Source organism: Mus caroli, chromosome 15 (assembly GCF_900094665.2).
Source record: "Mus caroli chromosome 15, CAROLI_EIJ_v1.1, whole genome shotgun sequence".
NCBI classification, from domain to species: domain Eukaryota; kingdom Metazoa; phylum Chordata; class Mammalia; order Rodentia; family Muridae; genus Mus; species Mus caroli.
This window is the reverse complement of record NC_034584.1, coordinates 84,172,594-84,181,474: the sequence shown is the minus strand read 5'-3', so window position 1 is coordinate 84,181,474 and position 8,881 is coordinate 84,172,594.

The following is an 8,881-nucleotide window of genomic DNA, read 5'->3' as shown; positions in this document are numbered from 1 at the left end:
GAGAGCGCTCACTCAAGGCTGCACAAGATTCCATCAGTTTATTAATTAGTCTGTCATCAACAATGGTAACATTTGTTGTATCTGACATATACTATGATAGTATAGGACTAAACACAAGGGTCCCTCAAGGTTCTGTGAAAGCTGACAGGGTCAGCACCTTCTCCATGTTCCCCTAAGTCACACAGCACATGAAAAGAACAGAAAACAAGGACAATGAATGCCATCACATGCCCTGATCCAGCAGACTGGGGCAGCAAGTCCTGAGGAATTACATTCCTGGGATGTATCTGAGCAGAGAAGAACTTTGTCTGAGAAAACTGATTTGTTTTTCCCTCCAAGATGATGTGTTTCAGACGATGGTGAGAAAATGGTGGAAAATAGCTGCTTCACATAACAACACATTTAATAACTTTTTTTTTTCAGTGCACAGGAGTATAAAAGATGTTCCTCTTTTCCATTTAGGTGGCCGGTCAGCCATTCCATTTATCTGGGCTGAATGGAGCTAAATTCTGGGCTGCATTCTGAGCCTGTCATAATTCATTCTCTCTCTCTCTCTCTCTCTCTCTCTCTCTCTCTCTCTCTCTCTCTCTCAGCTTTACTGCTGAGTGTAATTCTGGCAAGTTATTATATTTTAGTTTGGTATTTTGGAAAACACCATAATGAGACTAGAATACGTATTATATTAACTAAATGAAAATTTCTGGAAATGTGTGGTGTTTAATGGGATCTCTGTCTTAAGTTATATTTATATGCCTCTTCTCTGTAACTCTCCTTCTTTCCCAGATATGATCTGATGGAGCATTAGTGAGTAAGCAGTTTCTATACTTATTTCAAATAAACTTTCAAATAAACTTGGACTCACTTTTTCTTCCTTTGTTTTTAATAGTCTCAATGTCTCATTGGCCATAACTTCCTTGAAGGAGTGTTAAAGGTCTTAGGAGAAGCAGTAAGAAGGAAGACAAAGTCACAATTGCTACAGACAGGCTAATGACCCTCTATACCGATTTCATTATGTTCATTTCAAAGTATTTCCAAATATTCTCCTTCAAAACTGAAAACTATTTTAAGTTAATGTACATAATTATGGATTACAGTGTGATATTTAAAAATGCATCTACTGCATAATTATATTATCAGGATAATTAGCATATCGATTTCCTCAAATGTTTCTGAGTTCTTTGTGTAGAGGCAGTCAAACTCTTCTGTGTCAGCTACTTTAAAGTGTCCAATTAATCGCTGTACAGCATAATTGCCTTCCCGTGTCATCAAACATTCGAAGCTTTTCCTCCCATCTGATTGCATCTTCTGTGTCAACTTTTCTTCCTATATATATTTCTTTCTATAGGTATGCCTATAGCATACACACCCCAGGAACCATTTTTGTTCTACTCTCTAGTTGTAAGAGGTCAGCTTTTGAGGTTTCACAAGTGAGCGCCATTATTTGTCCTTATGTCCCTTACTTATTTCAGTAAGCATTATGCCCTCTATGCTCAGACATGTTACTGCAGAGAGCAGGTCTTCATCCATATTTATGACCAGATAATATGTCATTATTGTCTTCCAGAGATGGAAACCTAGACTGATTCCATATCTTTTCAATTGTGGCCAGTGATGGCACAAACGTGGACATATTGGCATTTCTGAAAATTCAGAAGGAGAGAGAGAGAGAGAGAATTATGACAGGCTCAGAATGCAGCCCAGAATTTAGCTCCATTCAGCCCAGATAAATGGAATGGCTGACCGGCCACCTAAATGGAAAAGAGGAACATCTTTTATACTCCTGTGCACTGAAAAAAAAAAGTTATTAAATGTGTTGTTATGTGAAGCAGCTATTTTCCACCATTTTCTCATCATCGTCTGAAAACATCATCTCAGAGGGAAAAACAAATCAGTTTTCTGGGACAAAGTTCTTCTCTGCTCAGATACATCCCAGGAATGTAATTCCTCAGGGCTTGCTGCCTGGTCTGCTGGATCAGGGCATGTGATGGCAGTTTCATTGTCCTGGTTCTTTGTTCTTTGTATGTGCAGTGTGACTTAGGGGAACTTGGAGGAGGTGCTGGCCTTGTCAGCTTTCACAGAGCCTTGAGGGACCCTTGTGTTCAAGCCTATACTAGTGTATTGTAAATCTGATACAGACAATGTGACCGCTGTTGATGACAGACTAATTAATAAACTTACAAAATCCTGTACAGTCTGGAGCTGTATGTGTATTTGTAGATGTAGATGGAGGGGTGTGTGTGTGTGTGTACATTCAAATTTTCCCAAAGACAATGGTTTCCATATCATCTCTTCATCCCTTGCTAATGATAGATAGATAGATAGATAGATAGATAGATAGATAGATAGATAGATGATAAGAATGATAAATAGATAGATTAAAAGAAGAATACTTAATATAGCTCTTTGACCAACTATATTTCAAATGAACTTGGATTCTTAAATCTAAATTTTCTTATTTAAGGAAATTTTGCGTGCGTCCGACTCGACCAGCAAGAACGACGCTGCAACAGGATCCTTCTGCACACGTTTATTGGAAGAGCTTGATTGTAGAGGCGAATAGACCCCGAGCCCAGAACTGGTGCTGCTTATATAGGCCTAGGAGAGGCGTGTCTCACACCCGGATTGGTTGTGCTTGGTTGATGCTTACCACCTCATTTTCATGCCTACATCTGATTGGTTAATTTCTCTCTCATCTGATTGGTTAACTTCTCTCTCATCTGATTGGTTAACTTCTCTCTCATCTGATTGGTTAATTTTGGTTAATTCTCAAAACCTCATCTTGGCAAAAAAACTTTACTGCCTATGTATGTGTGGTGGCCAGCAGAAGCCAGCGCCACCCTGCAATGGCACATGTGGCTTCCCACAAGGAAAACCTCATAAGTTAAAATTTCAAGGCCACTCTACAGGTAACAGTAAAATATTTACGTAGATACATATGATCTCATTATTACCCACAACTCAACTACTGAGTTCACGTAAATCTTTGGAACTGTAAAACAAGTTCTGTATTAGAAATGTTAAGTAAGAAATTCAGAATATAACCAAACATAGACAAAGCAAGTAATGTTCTTAGAAATGTTGATGTTAGAGTTCTATTCATGATCTCAAATAAGTTTAAGCTTGAAATCTTCCATTAGTTTCAAGAAGTAAAAATTGGCAAGAATAGTTTCTGTAGGATTGAAGAGGGATGGGTTACTGTGTGACGCACTCAGGACATTGAGTGAAAATTTCTTTACTGGACAGAAAAAAAGGGGCTGATGGGTACTGGTCATATCTCATCTCCACTTTTGGTTCCAGAACTTAAAGCAACTCACAAAGCTGCACTAGCCCTCATTTTCCTAATGTATAAATGTTGTATTGGAAGAATTAATTATGGTAATTAAATGAAATGACACATATTAAAAGCAGTACCTATATACTTTGAGCAGTACCTATATATTTTAAGGTCTTCGAAAGATTGCTTTCAAATAACTTGCATAAAAGTGACGGAGTTTAACAAAATTAATTAGAATAAAACAAAAGGAAATATTGGTTTTTTTAAACCATTGTTTAATTGTTGTTTAAGAAGAAAAAGACTTAATTTAAAGTTGTCAAGTAGGCACCGAGACAAAGAGAAGAATGATTAATGAGGAGACGTAATTTAGGGGATGGGCTGGGAACCACAGCTGTGCTACAACGATATCTTGAGAAACAGCAATATTCTTCCATTGTGATAGAGGAGTGGGAGGATGGTCAAAGACAAAAGGATGTATGTTTGGAGGTGGACACGTGAGGAGCTAAACTTGCTCTCCCCATCCCCCTATTGATTCTACAGGGCAATAGAGAAAACCAAGACAGGAAGAAACCGCAGCAGTAAAGAGACATATCTTTTACCTGTTGAAAAATCAAACTTGAACAGCATCTCTCTGCCTAAAACTAATTACATCAAGGAAAAAATTAAAGGGTAGGGCAAAGCTTGGCCTATCTAACTTAGCTGAATACCCCCAGAATTGTTCCCTACTGACAGAGGGGTGGAGATTGGCTTGTTCATATAACTGTATCAAGTACTCCGAGGCTACCCCAGTTGATAGAGGTGTCTGAAACCTCTGGAAAAGATTTCTCAGTTTACTTTTTAGCAATTTTGCACATGGTCTCTTAAGGTCCGTTTAATTATTGTTATTATACTCCCACCTACAGACTTTTTTTTTTTTTTTTTTTTTTTTTTTTTTTTTTCTCCTGATTAAGTCTTCAAGAAAGCCTTTTTTTTTTCTTTTTTTGGTACTGCCAGGTGTAGATTCTAGAATCTTTCTTATGCTTCAACTTTTGCTTACAAAGATTCACCTATAGATAATGAGCAAATATTNTTAAGGTCCGTTTAATTATTGTTATTATACTCCCCCCTACAGACTTTTTTTTTTTTTTTTTTTTTTTTTTACTGTTTTCTCCTGATTAAGTCTTCAAGAAAGCCTTTATCTTGTCTTTTTTTGGTACTGCCAGGTGTAGATTCTAGAATCTTTCTTATGCTTCAACTTTTGCTTACAAAGATTCACCTATAGATAATGAGCAAATATTTTATGCTGTTATGGAAGATAACTGGTACATATGAAATTTGTTCTTGATAGGGAAAGATAGAATCCGAATGTTACTGGGACAAAGCTTGAGGTAGCAGAGAGGCTCTGATTTAATGAGGCACAGTCCACAGCATGTTTTCACTCTTCTCGTTCCGTCATCCTGAGTTATAAAGCTCTTTCCAAACCTGACAAAAATCTTAGAGATAGAAACACTATTATCTTTCCCCAGATAAATCTTGGAAGAAACCTCAGGCAAATATTTTAAAGCCAAAGCAGCCCTCTAAAAAGTTAGGCATTCAAGATAAGAAAAGTGTTTTTGCCTGAAAGGAGTGAATTGGCCTGAGCCAGGCTGACTCCATGACACGCTGGAAACTACCAGTTTAGGAGACTAGACCTGAGTTCCCTCTTCCCAGAAATGGGCGAGTCAGTTACTGGAACAACTGCAGGCTTATGTCAAGAGGTATCCTTCCCCAGCTTGCAAAAGGACAGTTAGCCAAGCTTGAGGCCAAGAGGTCAAGAGCTACCCCTCCTTAGCATGAAGCAAGAATAATTAATCTGGATCATAGCATCACCCAGACCCCCAGAGATAAAACCCACCAATCAAGATATAGATCACCTACCTCTCCCTAATGTTCCTCTTTTTGACTTTAAAATTGAATCTGTGAATTCACTCGGGGTCCTTCCATCCTGATGGAATTGGGCCACATCATACAGGAATAAATGTTCTTTGCTTTTGCATACTATTTGAGTCTGGGGTATCATCATTCTTCAGTGATTCAGGAACCCGAAAAGCTAACATATTTTGATAGTGACTTTATAGAACAGACTAAAGAAAACATAAAAAGAATTATTAAGTTATACAGCATTTGCACATTTTAGAGGCTAACTAACAGGGTTCTTTGAGGCTGCCAGGGATTGGTTATAAATATTCCTAATAATGTGAAACTTGATAAATAACTAAATAATGCAAACTTATGGAGAAATACCCAGTAATATTTATATGTAAGATACTAATAAACACTAACATTGTCCTAATTCCATATCCCTAATTCTTGTTACAAGCTCTCAAAAACATGAGTAAACAAGATAATGTGTGTGTGTGTGTGTGCATATGGTGTAGCATGTATATGTGTCAATAATCATTAAGGAAGATATCATGAATTTGAGAGGGAGTTTGGGGGTACAAAAGAAGAGTTGGAAGGTGAGAGGGAAGAGTGGAAATTATGTAAATTGAGTACTTATATACAGGATTCTTAAAAATCAGGGGCTGATAACAAAAGAGAAATGGGAAAAAAAGATAGTGCAAAGAATAATGAAACAGAGAGTTGGTTCTTTGAGTAGATTTAAAAGATTGACAAACCATCAATCAGAGTAATCAAAAGGAGGAGGAGAAGGAAGGGGTCGAGCAGGTGTATTTGAGCTTACACTTTAACCCCTTGGACTCACATAGCAGATTAGCATGCATTCCAACCCTTGTCCAGAACCAGCATGGTTTGGGGAAAACTGACGTTGATAAGGAACTATTTCTCCCAGCCTTCCTAGTCTTAAAGAGACAGCATGTGTTTTTATCCAGAAATCTGATATCATTTTTTTAAAGTGAATTCTTGCCATGCATTGCTTTGCCAATATATTGTGTAAATTATTTAATCTCAATTTGGGGGTTTCTACCCCACCTTAGATCATTCAATTCCAGATAAAAGACATGAAACTCATATTTATATTTATAATAAGCTTTTAATGCACTAGAATTGAGCAGATATCTACCCTCTATGCTATCATGCTATTGTAATTGAAATTTTTGTTGGGTATAGCAGACTTGCCTGGCCTCTGTGGTTCTTATGGAACATCTATCCAAGCTCTTCTGGGAACAATCAGATGTAATTCCAATAGTTCCATCTTTATATGTTACTTGACCTTTTTTTAAAAAATGTGCAGCTTTTAATATTCTTTCTTTGTTCTGTATGTTTAGTGTCATTATTATTATGGATTATAGAGTTTCCTTTCTGGTCCCTTCTATTGGCCTTTGGTGTGTTTCTTGTACCTTCATAAGCTCTTTCTTCATGTCAGGAAATTTTTCTTCTATGATTTTTTTTGAAAATATTTTCTGTGCTTTTGACCTGGGTATCTTTTCTTACCTCTATTCCTATTATTCATATTGGATTTTTCATAGTATCCCAGATTTCCTGGATGTTTTGTTCCTGAATGTTTTTACATTTAACATTTTCTTGAATTCATCTTCAACATCTGAGATTCTCATTTCCATGTCTTGCACTCTCTTGGTGAGATTTGCTCTGACATTCTGTTTGAATTCCTAAAGTTTTCATTTTGGGCTTTTTTTTTTTTCATTCCACTATTCATTTGTGTTTTCAAGAATTTCACTTATGAATGTTAGTCATATCCTCCTTAATATCCTTGACATAATCATAATAGGCATTTTGGCGTCCTTGAATTGTGCTTCGGTTGTATTGGATTTCTCAGAACTATAGTGGAGTTGCTGGGGTTTGGTAGAGACTTATTGTCCTAACTGTTGTTGGTTATTTTTATGCTGGCATTGAGGTATCTGGGTTTGGCTGATTGTACTTCTAGGTGTTGATACCTACTCTTGTCTTTGTTGGGTGGATGTTCTATTCACTGGTTTCTGTGGCCCTCTCTAGATTTTAGCAAAGTATGCTGTCTGTGAGTTGCCTGCTAGGGAGTTCTTCTGAGACCCTGCCAGATGTGGATACTGGAAATTACCCCTGGGTAGAATGGGTTTCTAGGTATTGGGAACCAAAATGAAGAAATGGGGTAGGTTAGAAGGGAATTGCTGAAAGAGTTCATGGGATGGGGGAAGCTGGGTCTGCCATAAGGATCTGAGTAGTCTCCTGGGAATGGGGACAGAGAGGAAGGTAACCTCCAATTGGTGACCTGCTACAGGCAGCCTGTGAGGTTTAGTAATTAAAATTGGAGAAGGACAAGAATGAAAGTAAGGATAATCTGTGTAGCCATCGGGTTTCCATCAAATGCTACCATGTGTTGACACCTGAGATGAAGAAATAGGAGAAGAAGGTTTAGGAGAAGATCTGCATAGTCCACTAGGAATAGGAACAGAGAAGAAGGAGAGGCCTCAGGCAGCAGGTAGTCTGCTATATAACTGGGGATAAGGTGGGGAAGTTCACATTGTGGACAGGAGGGACCCCATGAGAAGGACAAGGAAAAGGTTCCATTTGAAATACGACAAAATTCCCAAGACGAACACCACCTTTCATTCTTCTAACATGCAGTTAAGTTAGACTTTAAATAATAATGCATTACTTTGAGATTTGATGTCATCAGCTTCACTGAGTGAATATTAGTGTCTGGTTTTAAATTGAGAATGAAGTAAAAATCCAACTCTCATCTTCTCAGAATCATGTTGTGTGGTTTAGACAGCATATAAGAATACCTCCTGGAACCTCCGGCTTGCCAAATTGTTAAGCAACTTCCCTCTCACAGATTATAATGGGCATGAACCCCCTCCCCCTTTTTTTGAAGAGTGACCTTTACTGTTTTTTAAAAGGAAGTTGGGAAGCCAGCACGTTGTTCTCTGTTCTCTGTTGAGTTTTTATTATAGTGTGAAGCTAGCTATTTTCTCTCTGTTGATATCACAAGGAGACCATTCCTCTGTGAAACTGCAACAAAAAGTTGATATTTTTTTATTGTATCTTGTTTGTTTAGCAATCCACAGAATTTTCCTTCGGAATAAATCTATTATTATATATTTCAAGTATGTAGTGAATAACAAGACCCCTCTCATCTAACAATAAGCCTTACATTTTTATTTGGTGCTTACCACACAATGCATACAATGTTAAACAATTTTCTTCTCATTATTTTAGGTTTCTGCTTAAATGCTACCAATCAGAAAAGCTAAGCTCAACCGAAAGCACACCTCTGTACCTATGGCTCTCTGATTACCTGCCTTGTTTAGCTCACAAGAGCCTTTCCAAGGCTAAAGTCTCATGTGTTTACTTGTTACTTTGCAGAATACCTCATTGCCTCTAAAAGTATGTGCATGGTGTTGAATGTTTCTATAAATTCTTCAGAATAACAAAAATGAGGCGCATACAATTCTGTCTCTGTTTCTGGTGGCATAACAAAAATGACATCCACTAAGTAAATTTACAAACAAGGAAAAATATTTCTTTTGTTTTCAATGGGTCTAGAGAAAACCTCAGACCAAAAGCACTGGGATGCAAATGTGTTTCACACTGTTTCCTAATGAAAAAGAAAGAAAGAAAGAAAGAAAGAAAGAAAGAAAGAAAGAAAGAAAGAAAGAAAGAAAGAAAGGAAGGAAGGAAGGAAGGAAGGAA